This window comes from Symphalangus syndactylus, chromosome 3, assembly GCF_028878055.3.
Source record: "Symphalangus syndactylus isolate Jambi chromosome 3, NHGRI_mSymSyn1-v2.1_pri, whole genome shotgun sequence".
NCBI lineage: Eukaryota > Metazoa > Chordata > Mammalia > Primates > Hylobatidae > Symphalangus > Symphalangus syndactylus.
In genome coordinates, this window is record NC_072425.2 from 59801314 (window position 1) to 59818320 (window position 17007).

Here is a 17007-nt window from a genome sequence, read left to right on the forward strand (position 1 = left end):
AAGCTGAACTCCAATCCAGGTGTGAAGTCCTAACTATGGGAAAGGCAGATGAAAATGTGGTAACAAAAGGGGAAAAAGATGGGTAAAAAGAAAGGGAAGGAGAAAGAAGTTAACATAACTGCGTGTCTACTCTGTGCCAGGTGGTATATGAACACTCTTTTATCTAATCCAGGCTCCAGGAGCCCAGGAAAGAGAGGTATTATTGTCCCCACTGCACACACAAAAGTCCTGAGATACTGAAACTGCCTCAGGTCCACTCCTAGAAAGTGAGAGAGCCAGCATTTAAATTCTTGTCTTTCCAACTCCAAAGCCATGCATGCTGCCCTCCCAGCCTCATGAAACACACACACACACACACACACACACACACACAAATGAACCACCGCACAACAAAAGACAGCCTTCCAGAGATTAAACCAGGAAACTCAAGGTGACTTTGCCATGACAGCAGGAACCCCGGCTCCTGCAGCAGCTCCAAAATATAAGTCAGGCTGAAATGGATATTAGAAATCAGCAAGAGGCCATCTGTAATCAAGACATTCACACAGCATGGATTTAAGCAACTAAATCCAGGAAAGCACCAGAAGTCATGAAGAAAGGTGAAGAAGTGAGGACTGAGGACTGGTCTGCATCTAACCTTAAATAGTCAGAAAAATGGGGGCCCTGCATGGCCTGAGGACACAAAGACACCAGAAACCATGGAGGACAGAAAGGAGGCAGTAATGGTGGAAAGAATTCCAGGAAGTGGGCCTGGCACGGTGGCTCACGCCTGTAATCCTAACACTTTGGGAGGCTGAGGCAGGCGGATCACGAGATCAGGAGATCAAGATCATCCTGGCCAACATGGTGAAACCCTGTCTCTACTAAAAATACAAAAATTAGCTGAGTGTGGTGGTGCACACCTGTAATCCCAGCTACTCTGCAGGCCGAGGCAGGAGAATCGCTTGAACCAGGGAGGCAGAGGATGCAGTGAGCTGAGATCACGCCACTGCACTCTAGCCTGGCAACAGAGTGAGACTCCGTCTCAAAAAAATAAAAAAGAAAAAAAAGAAAGAACTCCAGGAAATGGAAAAATGAACAGCCCCAGAAGTAAGTAACTTACTTGCCTTGAGAAGATAGCGCCTCTGGGCCCACGGGTCCTCTGCTCCACGGGGGCCCTTCTGACCTCAAGGTAGGGAGTAGGAGAAAGAGAACAAAATGCTGAGTAAACCCTAGGGATTCTAAAAATAAGATTCTCTCCTCAGGAAAAGAGGAAGACACATCTTCTCTACCCCCCACCCCAGACCTAATGCCTGACCTCACCAGAAAAGCCCCTTTCTCCCTCTCTCTGGGGCAAAACTAAAGCAGCCTCACATACTCCGGAATGAATGGAAGGAGGCCTAACAACCTGAGAGTCCTCACGTGCACACAGGGACACAGAACCCACCATAAATATGATCATTCACATCCGCCTTTATCCAGGACAGGATCTGCTTCTTTTTGTCTAAACAGTGTAGCCTGAAACCCATCCAACGCCATGACAGATCACCCCTGGGTGAATTACAGGGCTGACTCACACATCTTTCGGAGGGGCTGCAGAGGAAATCCAAGACGTTAACCATTTGTCTTACCGTCACCAACTGCGCTACTAACTACAGTCTCTCCGAGCTCCCTGCAGGTCCAGAGTGAGGGAGACCACATCCTGTGGAAGCCCACTACATCAAATTATTTCTCAAAAGATATGTTTGTGGGAAAAGGGAAAATTCCTGAATAATACATTGAAAGCCAAAGGCCCCTGAACCTTTCCGTTCATAACCACCTGCAGCTGGAAATCACCCAGGACATAAGAGCGGCTCCAGGTAGGGAAGAAACACTGGTATCCAACACCTCACTTTAAGGCTTAATGGATCTCACTGTGCCTAAAAGGTTAAGGATGTTTTTCAGGGCCTATGAGAGACTCTGGCCATAAGAGGAAAAATAAAGATCCACTATGTAAAAGTTATCTCCCTCAAGGAATTCGTTCAGATTATTGCAAAAGTATTTTTAAATTGCTGGAGAGACTAAGTGCAGATTTATCTCCAATGCCTCCCCAGGGTCAGGCATCTGGCACGTTTAGTGATTAGATTAAACCAGTCTGCAGGGCAGAGAGAAGGGAATTGTCTCTGTTTAAGGGATGAGGAAGAGTGTTCCCGTCCCATTCCTCGCTTTGCAACATTGATCATATTCCTACATTGATTTAGCTCCTCCAACTAACCAGTTGATTTCCACTCGTTTGTTAAAATGTTGAGCAAGAATTGGCAGCATTTGACAATGCTGGCCCTGGCAGAAGAATCCCCACATGATGTTTTGACAAGAGCAGTTCAAAGGGCTCTTCTGAACTGGCACCACAAAGGTTTGCATTCCCAGGAGTAGTGAAGCAGAAATCATTTGATTATTTGCTGAGTATTTACCCAAGCACAATTACACCCGATAGGCAGATGAATTCCAAGAGACAAACTTTACTTTGAATCTCTCACTAAAGCCGAGAGAAACATATCTGCGCATTTTGGCTAGAGACAATCTGCCAGTGGAAACCCATCTCTGTTTGGCGTAAGGAAGGCTGTGCAGTAAGACCAACTTAGCAGGCTTGCTCAGTGGGGAGCTGTGTGTCTCAGCCACAAAGATCAAGGTCAACGATGTTCAGGCAGGTCAAGATAGTAGCAAATACCTGGAGAAGTAACCCACTTCAACATAAAGAAAGAGAGAGAGGAAGAAAGCAAGGGAAAGAGAAAAGAGAAAAGGGAAATAAAAGAAATGAAGAAAGAAGTCCAATTCGTTCTTACTAGTCTGAACTAGTGAACATTCCCCGAATTCACCATTCTGCTAATTCACTGAGCAATTATGCAGATTCTCTGGATGCCTGTCAGACATTCTTCATCTCCTCTCCCTCTCATCCCCCACGGAAAAGCTAATTAAATTAACATTGCAGGATAGCATGTAGAAAGTGCTACCACATTTTGTAAAAGAGGTGGGCATAAACATATATAGTATTTGCTTATATTTTCATGCATACCCATGCAACCAAACTGGAAGTAAACACAAGTAACTGCAACAATGATTGCCCCTGGGTGAGGTACAAGGCAATTTGGGGTGGGAGAGGGCAAGGTTGGAAGCAAGATTCTTCCTTGGGTATCTGTTACACATTTTGATATTTGAACCATGTGAACATGTTGCCTATCCAAAAAATTAAATACGTGGAAATATAAAAAGCAAATTATTGGCTGGGCACAGTGGCTCACACCTGTAATCCCAGCACTTTGGGAGGCCGAGGCGGGCGGATCACTTGAGGTCAGGAGTTCAAGACCAGCCTGACCAACATGGTGAAACTCTATCTCTACTAAAACTACAAAAATTAACTGGGCGTGGTGGCACATGCCTGTAATCCCAGCTACTCAGGAGGCTGAGGCAAGAGAATCACTGGAACCTGAGAGGCGGAGGTTGCAGTGAGCCAAGATTGCGCCACTGTACCCTAGCCCAGGTGACAGAGTGAGACTCCATCTCAAAAACAAAGCAAAACAACAACAAAAAAGCAAATTATTTCAATGTCAGCTAGCAGAAGCCCAGCCATGCTTACACCAGACTTGGAAAGGAGGGAGGGGGGAGACCCCACTAGGATTTCCTCTTTTCCTTCATTCCGCCCCTTACCTTTCCCCTTCCTCTTTCACCAAGCCTGGGTTTTTGATTTTGCAAGTAACTGGAACATCCCAGAACTCAGCAGAAGTTGAGACTGTGACAGCTGCCGGGTCCTTGGAGCAATAAATGGTATAAAAGTCCTAAAACTGAAAACTAAAAGCAGAGAAAATCTAAACTTTTCCATCAGGGCTAGGAATAGAGACGTGGCAGCAGGTAGGAGCATCTGCTCTGCAATTAGACAACCTGGATTCCAGGCTTAGAGGTGATGCTTCTCCTCATTGAGCCTCAGTTTCCCTTTGCGAAGCTAACACAGTGAAGGCCCAAAGAGGAGGTGCAGAGACAGCCGCGGCATGGGGCCCGGGCAAGGGAAGGCGCTCACGATGTCAGCAGCCCTTATTCTTCTACTTCACCACAGCCCATGGCTGCCACTGAAAGCATGCTTTCGTTCTGACAGCAACAAAGTATGGGGGTGAAGAAGACTAGCCATGAGACTAAGACCTCAGCACACTGTAAGTGTTCTTTGGACATTTTGAGGTGATCGGTTTCTGCACTTCAGGGGTTGCACAACAGAAAAGGGAAAACCTGGCTTTGAAACCGGAAATCCCAGCTCCTTTCACTTAACTGTGTGACATCAGACAAGTGGTTTAATCTCTCCACTCCTGGGTTTCTTCATCTGCTAAATAGGACACCAGGATTTACCCCGCAGGAGGATGGGACAGTGGGATGTTGTGATCCAGGCCCTACCACAGATTTGGCTCCCTTTTTGGGAGAACTATTAATTCAAATGGGAACCTAGAGGTGATGGTGACAGACCAAGGTCCAAATAAAGAGTAACTTCTTCCATCCAATACTTTGCTAGCGTTATTATTATTATGTTCAGTTCTTTGCCATAACATGGAAGCACTGTTATTTGTACTTTTTGTTATTTGTTTTAGGCATATTTGTCAAAAAAATGCTAGAAAGAATGCCACAGGGCCAATGTCGAACTCATGTTACTCACTTTGCCATGGCGAGAATAGGGTTAACTATCAGCATTATTATTCCAAGTCCTCAGGGACCTTGAGAAACCCCTCATAGAAGACCCAGTATGTTTGAAACTTGGAGCAGAGCATTTTCTAACACCTCCTTCTCCATAGAACAAAATTACTTTCAATTATAATAATGTTCTATGAGTAATATTATTTTTGCTGTTTGTTCTTTAGTTTTAAAATAATCACCAGGCACAGTGGCTCATGCATGTAATCCCAGCAGTTTGGAAGGCCAAGGCAGGTAGATCACTTAAGGCAAGGAGTTCAAGACTAGCCTGGCCATCATGGTGAAACTCTGTCTCTACCAAAAATACAAAAATTAGCTGGGCATGGTGGTGCATGCCTGTAGGCCCAGCTACTCGGGAGGCTGAGGCACAAGGATGACTTAAGCCCAGGAGGTAGAGGTTACAGTGAGCCAAGACTACATCACTGCATTCCAGCCTGGGCAACAAAGTGAGACTTTTTCTCAAACAAAAACAATAAACAAGGTGACAAGATCCATACTCCAAACCTCAGCGTCACGCAATATTCCCATGTTACACATCTGTACATGTACTTCCCATATCTAAAATACAAGTTGAAATTTTTTTAAAAATTTAAAAATAAAAATCAAAACAATTAATTTAAAAAGAAGAAATTTCTATTTTAAATATATTATTTAAAATGTAGTAACCTGGCCAGGCGTGGTGGCTCATGCCTGTAATCCCAGCACTTTGGGAGGCCAAGGAGGGCAGATAACCTAAGGTCAGGAGTTCCAGACCAGCCTGGACAATATGGTAAAACTCTGTCTTTACTAAAAATACAAAAATTAGCCAGGTGTCATGGCAGGAGCCTGTAATCCCAACTACTTGGAGACTGAAGCAGGAGAATCTCTTGATCCTGGGAGCAGAGGTTGCAGTGAGCCAAGACTGCACCATTGCACTCTAGCCTGGGCAACAAGAGCGAAACCCCATCTCAAAAAAATAAAAAAATTAAATTAAATGTAGTAACCTACTTCATTTACAAACTAATATTTGCACTTACCAAACAAAAATATTATGCCTTGGATTTACTCTTTGAGGTTTCAGAAACAAATAACAACTCTAAGTAGTCACATAGGAGGACAGAATTAAAATAACTCACATTCTGGGTTTTTGTCTTTATAGTCACTGGAACGTCATTGTTTACTTCAAATCTGCCTACGGTTTAAACACGGAAATATGCAGTATCACAGGGATTGGAGACATGTTATGAGCCCAAAGCGAGTTTGAACAACTCTGGAGCATTCTTCATTTCTTCTCAAATAAAATGTGTAGCTAAGTCCATGCACATCGGAGGTCCACTATGGGACAAAGAAGGCTCCAAATTAACGCCCATGTAGAATACTATCTTTATTACAGAATAAAAAATTTAAACATGCTAATTTGAAGCTGACATATACATTATTAACTCTCAACAGTAATTCTAATAAAAATATAGACCAACCAAAAGATTTTTTTAGGTACAAATCTTTGATCACTGACATGGTGTAGAACTGCCCACACACAGTGATAATAGAAAGCAAACTGAATTTTAGTTGGTTTTATGGTTTTTAAATTCTCTATAGACATTACCCCCACCCAAGGCAGACAGCTCTCACCCATGCACACCCCAGCACATTCACCCATTCATCAACCCAGCTGCTATGGCTCCAACTTCCAACCTGAGCACACAGGAAGTAGAGATTCATGTTTATCAAAAAAGCCTCTATTGGTGAAGCTATCCCTATAGCTCTCTTTTTGCATTTCAGGCCATTTGGCCTTGGGATTGATTTATAGGAGGTCTAAGACATTTTTATTGCAATATGGAACAAACAAGGTGTCCCAAGGGAAAGCTGGCTGGTTAGCTAGCAGTGGAGAGCTTACTCAGGATGACACTAGGTTGATGAGTTGATCACAGCTCAAGTTCATTCCACAGCCTTGCAAGTCTAGAAACTGCAATTTCTCACTATTCCCAGAGAAAGTCAAATACATATAAAATGGTTAGTGTATCCATTTACAGTGGGAAACATGGCATTCCCATCACTAGAGGACTAATTCCCATCTGGCTCTTTCTTTGCAGTGGACCTTTGTTGCCCTCTCTGTATTTGGAGACTTTGCCCTTCGTAAGTGGCATCTCCCAAGGTAGAGTCGAATAGGATGCTTCCTCAACTCCCTGAAAGCTAAGGTAAAGCCACGTGACCTGGATTTTTCCAATAAGATACACCCACATGAGATTTTGGCCTAGCACTGTGCAGAATCTGATTTTTTTTTTAAGAGGATGGCACTGAAGGTGACTTTAAAACAACAGTGGCCAATGATTAGGTATTTACTTTCCAACATTGATATAGTTTGGATATGTGTCTCCTCCAAATCTCATATTGAGATGTGATCTCCAGTGTTGGAGGTGGGGCCTAGTGGGAGGTGTTTGGGCCATAGTGAAAGGTGAAACCGGCTGGGCTTCTGGGTCAGGTAGGGACTTGGAGAATTTTTCTGTCTAGCTAAAGGATTGTAAATGCGCCAATCAGCTCTGTCTAGCTAATCAGGTGGGGACTTGGAGAACTTTTCTGTCTAGCTGAGGGATTGTAAATGCACCAATCAGCGCTCTGTGTCTAGCTAAAAGTTTGTAAACGCACCAGTCAGTGCTCTGTAAAAATGGACCAGTCAGCACTCTGGAAAATGGACCAATCACCAGGATGTGGGTGGAGCCAAATAAGGGAATAAAAGCAGGCCTCCGGAGCCAGCTGCAGCAACCTGCTGAGTCCCATTCCACGCTTTGGAGGCTTTGTTGTTTCACTCTCTGCAATAAATCTTGCTGTTCTCACACTTTGGGTCCACACTACCTTTATGAACGGTAACACTCACTGCGAAGGTCTGCAGCTTCACTCCTGAAGTCAGCAAGACCACGAACCCACCAGAAGGCAGACACTCCGGACACATCTGAACATCTGAAGGAACAAACTCCGGACACACTATCTTTAAGAACTGTAACACTCACCGCGAGGGTCTGCAGCTTCATTCTTTAAGTCAGCGAGACCAAGAACCCACCAATTCTGGACACAATAGGAGCAGATCCCTCATGAATGGTTTTCTGCTGTCTTCATGGTAATAACTTCCCATTCTATGAATTCGTGCAAGATCTGGTTAAGAGAGTCTGGCACCTCCCCCTCTCTCTTATTTCCTCTGGTCACCATGTGACATGCTGGCTCCCCTTCACCTTCTGCCATGATTTTAAGCTTCCTGAGGCCCTCTTCAGAAGCAGATGCCAACATCACACTTCCTGTACAACCTGCAGAACTGTGAGCCAAAATAAACCTCTTTTCTTTATAAATTACCTGGTCTCAGGTATTTCTTTATAATAATGCAGATGGACTGATACAAGCATCAGTGGTGACCTCTACTAGTATATCTTTGACCAGGGGTAACATTCATGGGATTGTGCCTGGAGCCATCCCATCATGAGGTCTGCTACAGGCTGCAGGGCACCTAAGCATAACCTTCTGACTCTCCCACAGAGTATGTGAGCTATGAAAGATCCTACAATAAACTTCATTTCGGCATCGTTTAGCTGGAATGGGTTTTATTATTTCCAGTATCCCAGGAAGCCAGATAAGTAATTAGGAAGTTACAGGTACAGCATATAATGTAGGTAGATAGTACTGAGGAATATTTTGTATGAGTCAAAGTGAGAACTGTTTATGAGAGAGCTCCTGTCTATGATTACCTTATGTCTCCCAGGTAGGTTTTTATCCCAGACAGTGATGTTCACACAATGGCAGAGTTTGTGCCTCTTAACCCCACTTTTTGTGCTGTAATAAATGTGTCCTTGATGGCACTATATTAATATCACTGATTAAATGACAAGTCAGAGTTGTTCCCATGGGCTGACACTTTCCATTTAAGTAGATTAATTTATTTCTACCTAATTCAGCAACCTTATATATAGACTCCCATGGGCCAACTCCTATTTAATATTATGTAATTAGTCTAATTTATATTTAATTAATCTACCTCATTTCTAGGTTGTGGGCATCTCACTGCTACCCTCACATACCACCTACAGTTGACCTAAGTTTTTGGAGTCTTTAGAGTTTTTTGGGGTTTGTTTTTTTTTTTTTTTTTTTTTGAGACAGAGTCTCACTCTGTCACCCAGGCTAGAGTGCAATGGCATGATCTCAGCTCACTGCAGCCTCCATCTCCTGGGTTTAAACAATTCTCGTATCTCAGCCTCCTGAGTAGCTGGAACTGCAGGCGTGTGCCACCACACATGGCTAAGTTTTGTACTTTTTTTTTTTTTTTTTAGTAGAGATGGGGTTTCACCATGTTGTCCAGGCTGGTCTCAAACTCCTGACCTCCTGCCTTGGCCTCCCAAAGTGCTGGGGTTATGGGCATGAGTTACCAATGCCTGCTTTTTTTTTTTTTTGTCAGTCTTTTAAAAGTAAAGTAGTACCATGTGAACTAAGAACTCCTCTCAAAGCAAATTTCCTCATATTCACTCTACCAAATTTCGCTCACAGTTATTCAATATTATAAGAAATTATTTGGACAACTTAAAGGCTACCATTTTATTTCAAAATAGTAGACTAAATCAAAACTCAAACGTAAGGCTTTACTACATTAGGTAAACATTACTCATCAACTTCCTCAGATGTGACATACATAGCACTTAAACACCAACTGAAAGATGCTGCTGAGAAAAAGAGCTCTAAACTGGTCCATCAGCTTTTAGAACTCTTGGGTGATTTACAGATACCCCTGACAAAGGCAGAGGGATGAACAAGTGGCACTTAAAGTCCTCAGATTCCAAAGTTTTAGAACTATCCATGATGAGATTCTAATAATAGAACCTCTAAAATCCTGAATGTATTTAAATTATTTTGCTATCTGGTGAAAAGTTATTACCAGGCAAGATAATGGCTGGTAGTGCAGAATGCTGATTTTCTAATACAGAGTTCTGCCAACATAGTTGTGTTTGTTGTATCATTTGTCTTTGTTCTGTTTGAGCTTCACAGGGTGAATAAAAGTTTACCTGGAAAGATGCTTTTGACAAATTCACTGCATTCAGAAGATTTGGCAGCTGTCAAAAGTTATTCCTGGGCTTTCAAACATCTTGCTGTATTTTTGACAAGAAAATGTTCACTAAGCCACTTAAATCATATACCAGGAATAAGCCAAAAGTTTTGAGAGAATATTCTATACTAGACCCAGATGGATCTTTAAAATAAGAAAAATAATATACTTAAGGGGTGAAAAAGAGGTTTTCTTGTACTCACTCCCAAGAAGTAAATTTTGAATGAAAATTAAATGTTTATTCAATTTTTATTTGACATAGCATGTTAAAAAGTTTTCTGGATATTAATTTTTCAAAATACAAATTGACTTAAATTACAAACTCTTAAAATCATAAACCAGCCAACCCAGCAACCTGGTAGAAGGCTGTGACATCCATTAGCTGGTGCCATCATCATAAAAGAATGTGGTGGCTGAAATGTCCTGACAACCATCATATGGACAAGTGGTTTCCAACCTTCACTTATTCACTTACTACTTCGAGATTTGTGTCATGTTATGCACTATATGCATTCGTATTTACTTTTTCTTTTACAATCTCTTTCTTTAAACCAACACACTTTTTTATACTTACATAAATTTGACTTTGCCTTAAGCATTGATATCCATGAAATCAGAGATTTGAGGTATGTGATAAAGACTAGTTAGATGCTTGCCATTTTTTATTTCCTCTTCTTGGTGACACAAGAACCACCTCTTCCTCAACCATCCTTGCATTAGGTTGGCCCCATATGACCGGATTCTGGCCAATAGAATCTTCATGGAAGTGATACTTAAACTTACAAGCCTGGCCCCTAAAACATCCTGCATGTTCTTCCTTGATCTCATTCTGGCATCTATGTGAATAGAAACAGTGGACTCTGAGATGGCAGAGCTGGGTTCTCTAACTGCTTAGAGAATGGCTGAACAGGGCATCCAGTCCTGCACCAGACTTCACATGAACAGCAAGTAAACTTTTATTGTGTTACGCCATTAAGATTTTGTAGTTGTGTTTGGTCCTCAAGACCACACTTTGGTTGAATGATTCAGTAAAAGGACTCACTGAACTTTAAAAAGCTGTTATGCTCACAGTTTACTACAGTGAGAGGATAAAGATTAAAATCAGCAATGGAAAAAGCACATGGGGTCTTTCCATTGGTCAGAGGCCAGGAGAGTCTAGGCGTCAAGTTTCCAGTAGCCCTTTCCCAGTTGAGCCATGTACACAGTACTTAGTTCTCCTACCAATGATGTGTGACAACACGTGTTAAGTATTGTCAACCAGAGGGTCTCGGCATCCAGAATTTTTATTGGGGGTTTAATAACATAGACATGGCAGATCACCCAGGTGGCTGACCTTTTCTCCATCCCCTCCAGAGGTCAAGCTGATATTGTGCTACTCAAGATCCCCACCATAAATCACATTGCTAGCATAAACTCTCTGATGGGGCCCAAGGTGTCTGGCAAACAGACACATTCTTAACAGGCAAAATGTTCCAGGGACTTAGAGATTATTTCTCAGGAGCCAGGTAAGTGCCAAAGCCTTCTTTGGAAGGGGCAGGGTTTGGACCACTCATACTTGCTTAGTTGATCCTTTACTGCAAGGCCTAATCTACCCTGACTAAAATATAATGTATAATATATATGTAATAATACATAGTGTAAAAGTATGTAATATATAAAGTATAGGTTTGTCTAATATACATGAAAATAAATACACAAAAGAAATATTTATTCACATAGTTCCTGAAATTATCTTGTATAATTGAAACATCAGTATAATACTAGCAGTAGTACACATATCATACTTTAGGGAATATTGATCTGGTCCACGTCCTCAAGTTAAAATGTGAGAAAGTTAAAGAGTCCAACTCCACACAGGGTTTTGTCCAGGAGGAAAGACAGTGGCCTGGAAGGATTACTGGACAACATGAGGTCTGAGGCAGCAACTTCACAGATGAGTTCTCAGCAGCTTCTCCAGTCAGGGATATCCAAGGGCTATGATAGGAAGTTCACAGGAGCTACCAACCTCTGGATCCCACCAATCCCTAGCCTCTGGGTTGTTTGGACAATCTTGGGGTACTCTGCCCCAGAAGATTTACCAAGCTCAATCTCGATCTTTGTGTGTGTGTGTGTGTGTGTGTGTGTATCTTCAAATCTCTTCCATGAATATCAGCTTCCTGGTTTCTCTTCCTTTACAGCACTGCAGGGTGAGGGGAACACAAAGGTATGGACCTAGGGCTTTGACTTACAAATCCAGAGCTCGTAACCACCTGATGTATTCAGTTTCCATGTCTTAACATTAAAATTCAAGACAGAAAAGTGAGAATGGCCCAGCTTGGCCCAATCAGTTGTGACTACAGGGTAGCACAGAGGGTAGTCAAATGGCACCACCAAGAGAGATGGAGCTCCTGGGGAGATGTGGATGGGCAGAAACCAGCCATTTATCTTGTATAATACAGAAGCATGGAATAATAGAACAAGGTTGAAAACCCATCCTCCAAGTAAACTAAAGATCTTCCAGAATGTGAATCTCACCCTTCACTTAAAATTTTCATTTTATCTGAACCAACCTTTTCTTCTAAGGGTCAATCCAATTACTTGGGACAAATACCAGTGGCACTCTGATCCTCTGTCAATCCTCAGAGAACAGATCTGAAAAGGGAGGGCTGGAGGAGCAGCAGGGTCTCAGTCCCATGGGCCATCCAAATGGCTCCTCTGTGTGGATGGCAGTTTAGAATTACAGCTCAAGGGGCCCTCAATGAGATCTGTTCACAAAGACCACAGACAGATCCCTCGTCTTCTTGCTTCTCTGGACTTGGTAGTTTGTGAAGGACTGTTATGGTTCTGTTCCCAATTTGTCCTTAAGGCCATTTTCATTTTTCAAATGCCAAGTAGTTATAAGTCTGGCCAGTGACAAACAGCATCAGGTTTTTGCTTCATTTTGTTTTGTTTTAGCTCTAGCTTGCTCCATTTCAGAGTTCCCTGAGAAAGAGGACAGATGTGTGCCAACTCACTCCTTAGAGCCAGGATAATACAGGCTCAACTCCTTATGTGAATGGATGAGAGCCAGAAGCTCTGAAATTCCAAAAAAACAAAAATATAAGATAGGCACAAAATCATTGGGCAACTAAAAAATGAGATATTTTGTACTTTTTGTGTATCACATTAGTTTGAATGTCGATATGTTTCACTGCTAAAATATTAATGGATTTGATTACAGGGTGCTACTCCAGACCCCACTGGGAGTATTAAGTACTCTATGGAATACGTGTCATATCCTCCTTCTATACCCTACTGAATTTCAGAAACATCTGACTTTAAACCTTTCGAATATGGAATTGTGGACTCGTTCAATAGACACAGCAGTACCTTTGGCCCAGACAGGCAGGCCTGGATTTGAAAGCCCTCTTTAGTTCTGTGGCAAGAGGCTTCCCTTCTCTGGGCATCAGTTTCCTCCTCTGTAGAATGGAGCTAATAATGGTAACTTCCTCATGGGGAGGAGGGGAGGAGGGTAGTTGGGGTTAAATGAGATAATTTATATACGGAATTTAAGACCCTCTCTGGTTCCCCAGTCTGTGCACAACAAAGAATACTTTTCACCACATAATATCCCCATTCGTTCCACAGAACCCAGGCCAGTAATAGAACAATCAAAACATGAAAGAACAGAAAACAAAAAAAATCATTCCCAAAAAGGAAGGCACAAAAGCAGAGACTGACAAGATAATTATCAGAAATGCCACCGTTTGCAATGAGTAAGGTGCTCACATGGGGCTGCGCATGAAAACCAGCAATAACAAACATCTACTCTCATAGGTATTTCTTTATATGCTTCTCTTGGATTGATTTTTTATGGTCTATTAACCGATTCTAACAACTGGTGCAATTATGTGGGTGGGTGGGTAATTTCCTTTCTCCATTGGTCCTGTCATCCTGGTAAGGGATTGGTTGTAAACATTGCCAACATTATTGACTCTATCAACTCTAGAATCCCACACCTTGCTTTATTACGTGTTCCCTTTTTGAGATGAACTCCTTACTTAAATACTTCACCACACTCCAGTCAACTGTAAAGGCCATAAAGCATCACAATATTTTTCCTTAATGTGAAATCTATGCATGTGAAAAGTCCAGGAACATGTAAATAGATGGGTTTAATGAACTTTGCTCAAAACTGTAGAGGAAAGGAGATCCAAGTAGCAATTGTATGCAGAATTTTAACTTCTATTTTAACATTTTTAATAAATTAAAGTAGCAAAAAAAAGTCTTTATGCTTTTAGTCCTCTCCAGTACAAAATGGGATTGATTGCTAGTTTCTACTTGTAGTTCTGTGCTTAAACAAAGAGAGCATGAGGCAGTCTCCCTGGCCCTCAGGAGTGCTGGGGTCTGTTCGCCATGACTTCCATGCGCACAGAATTGGGAAGAGGTAGCACATGTGTGGCAATTTTGGAAATTCCACTGCATATTTTCCAAGTATTTCTCTCCATTTATTTACCCATCATTCATCCATCCATTCTTGGCCTTTTTTTCTGCCAATCACTGAACTCATGTAGGGATGCAAAAGAGAGTAAGACACAGCCCCCAAGGGTGAGACAGACAGGCTTTTCATTTAACAGTTCATGATTAACTAGAAGAATGTTTTCTTGTTATAATGAAAACCCCATCACCATCACTAGATCATCAACCCTGCTCTTAAGGAGATCTAATCCCTGGAGGTCCTCTTGTTGTGGACAGAGCTGGGATGGACGTGGTTCGGCAGGGTTAGAAGCAGAGGGAGGAAGAACACCATTAATTCTGTATTATGAAGGCATGGAATGCGTGAGGTGTCCCAGAGAAACTGCAGAAAATAGAGACTGGCACCAGCAAGACTGAGCTCTAAATGGAGGAAAAGCCGGCTGCGGTGGCTCACACCTATAATCCCAGCACTTTGGGAGGCCAAGGTGGATGGATCACGAGGTCAAGAGATCGAGACCATCCTGGCCAACGTGGTGAAACCCTGTCTTTACTAAAATTACAAAAAAAATTAGCTGAACATGGTGGCGCATGCCTGTACTCCCAGCTATTCAGGAGGCTGACGCAGGAGAATCGCTTGAACCCAAGAGGCGGAGGTTGCAGTGAGCTGAGATCATGCCAGTGCACTCCAGCCTGGCGACAGAATGAAACTCCATCTCAAAAATAACAAATAAATAAATGGAGGAAAATGCTGAGCACTGGAATAGCTAAATGGCTTCAAGAGAAAGGAGAGCTTCAAGGGACGGAGTCATGGCCTCCAGAATCAGAGAAGGTCTCATGGGAGAAGTGGGACTTGGGCAAAAGTTGGAAGGGATTCCAGTTATTATCGTTTTGCATTATAAGGCACCCTAAAACTTAGTGTCTTCAGAAATATATATTATTTGGCCAGGCACAGTGGCTCATACACAGCGCTTTGGGAAGCGAGAGGGTTGCTTGAGGCCAGGAGTTCAAGACCAGCCTGGGCAGCAAAGTGAGACTCCATCCCTATAAAAAATGTTTAAAAATTAGCCAGGCATGGTGGTGCATGCCTCTAGTCCCAACTACTTGGAAGGCTGAAGCAGGAGGATCGCTTGAGCCCAGGAGCTCAGGGTTTTAGGGAGCTATAATCACAGCACTGCACGTGAGCCTGGGTCACAGAGCTAAAACTTGTCTCTAAAAATATATATATATACATATATATATATAATTTTATTGTTGCTCAGTTTGTGCATGTCAGGAATTCAGGAAAAACTTGGTGAGGTGGTTTTGGCTCAGGGTAATTTACTGACTGGAGTTGGAAAATTGTGGGTTAAAGGAGAGGGGCCAGGAGCAGCCTGTGAATGGCCTGTCATCTCTCTCTTCTTGGAGCTTCTCCGTGTGGTCTCTCCAAGTGGGATAGTTTGAGCTTCCTTACAACATGGCAGCTACAGGGCAATTGGACTGCTTTATGATGGCACTGGGCTACAGAACAAGTCTACATTTCTAGTGCACAGGATGTAAGCTGCATTGCTTTTCATTCCCTAACCTTGAAATCATGCAGCATCATTTTTGACACATTCTATTAGAAAGACATCATAAGCCTGCCTAGATCCAAGGAGAAGGGAATTGGACCTTAATGCATAATGAGGGGTAGCAAAATTCTAAAGAGCAAGAGGGATAGGAGCTATTGTCATGGGTACCTTTGGAAAATACAATCTGTCTCAGAGTGAAAAAGGTTGGGGGTTGAGAAACCTGATTATACCTGAATACCTGTGTGCTGCTTGTTCCTGCAGCCAACCTAAAAGCTCTGCCCTAGTCCCACTAAATAAGAAATCAGCACTCTCCCCAGCACTCTCTGTGGTAGTGCACCTGGTGCCACTGTCAACAGGCTGCAGACCCCTCTCTCCTCACCTCTCAGCACCTCTGAGTCCCGCTCTGCTCACCTTCCCCCACTGCCTGACACTAACACGATGGCCTTTTGCATGCTCTCTTAGTTTCCAGGGGCTGCCATATCAAAACCCACAAACTGAGTGGCTTCAAACAACAGAAATGTGTTTTCTCACAGTTCTGGAGACCCAAAGTCTGAAATCAAGGTGTCAGCAGGGCCAGGTTCCATCTGAAGCTTCTAGGGAAGAATCTTTCCCTCCTCTTCCCACCTCCCCGTGGTTGCTGGCAGTCTTTGGCATTCCTCGGCCTAGAGCTTCAGCACTTCAACCTCTGCCTCCATCACCACAAGGTCTTCCTTCCCCCCTTCTCAGGACACCAGTCACTAGATCAGAGCCCCCCGACTCAGTCAGTTCAGGCTGCTATAACAAAACACCGTAAACGGGGTGGCTTACAGACAACAGAAATTTACTGCTCACAGTTCTGGGAGCTGTGAAGTCCAACATCAAGATGGTGAGAGATCCAGTGTCTGGGGAGGACCCACGCAGAGAGAGCAGTTTTTTCACTGTAACCTCACTTGGTGAAAGGAGTGAATGAGCAGCCTCATGCCTCTTTCATAACGGCATTGATCCCATTCCTGGGGGCCTCACTCTGATGACCTCATCACCTCCTGAAGGCCCCAACTCCAATGACTATCACCTTGGGAGTTAGGATTTCAACATATGAATTTGGGGGGACATAAACATTCAGACCATAGCATCACTGTAATCCAGTATGATCTCATAAAGACCCTATTTCCAAGTAAGATCATCAGGTGCCAGGGGCTAGGACTAGAATATTTATTTTGGGGAAACACCACTCAACCCACACGCTTGCCAATGGGTCATGGGAGCCCTGGAGTCACCACCAGGCTTCAGGACTGTTACTCC

General features: G+C 43.0%; 1 long non-coding RNA gene across 1 annotated transcript in view; it reads right to left on the reverse strand.

Moving 5' to 3' along the window:
- Positions 1–16703, reverse strand: part of LOC129479267 (uncharacterized) — an 81548-nt gene extending 64845 nt beyond the window's left edge. The window contains exon 1 of the long non-coding RNA XR_008656629.2: positions 16558–16703. This is a non-coding gene — a long non-coding RNA (uncharacterized lncRNA). The remainder of the gene's footprint in view (positions 1–16557) is intronic.
- Positions 16704–17007: the final 304 nt, after the last annotated feature.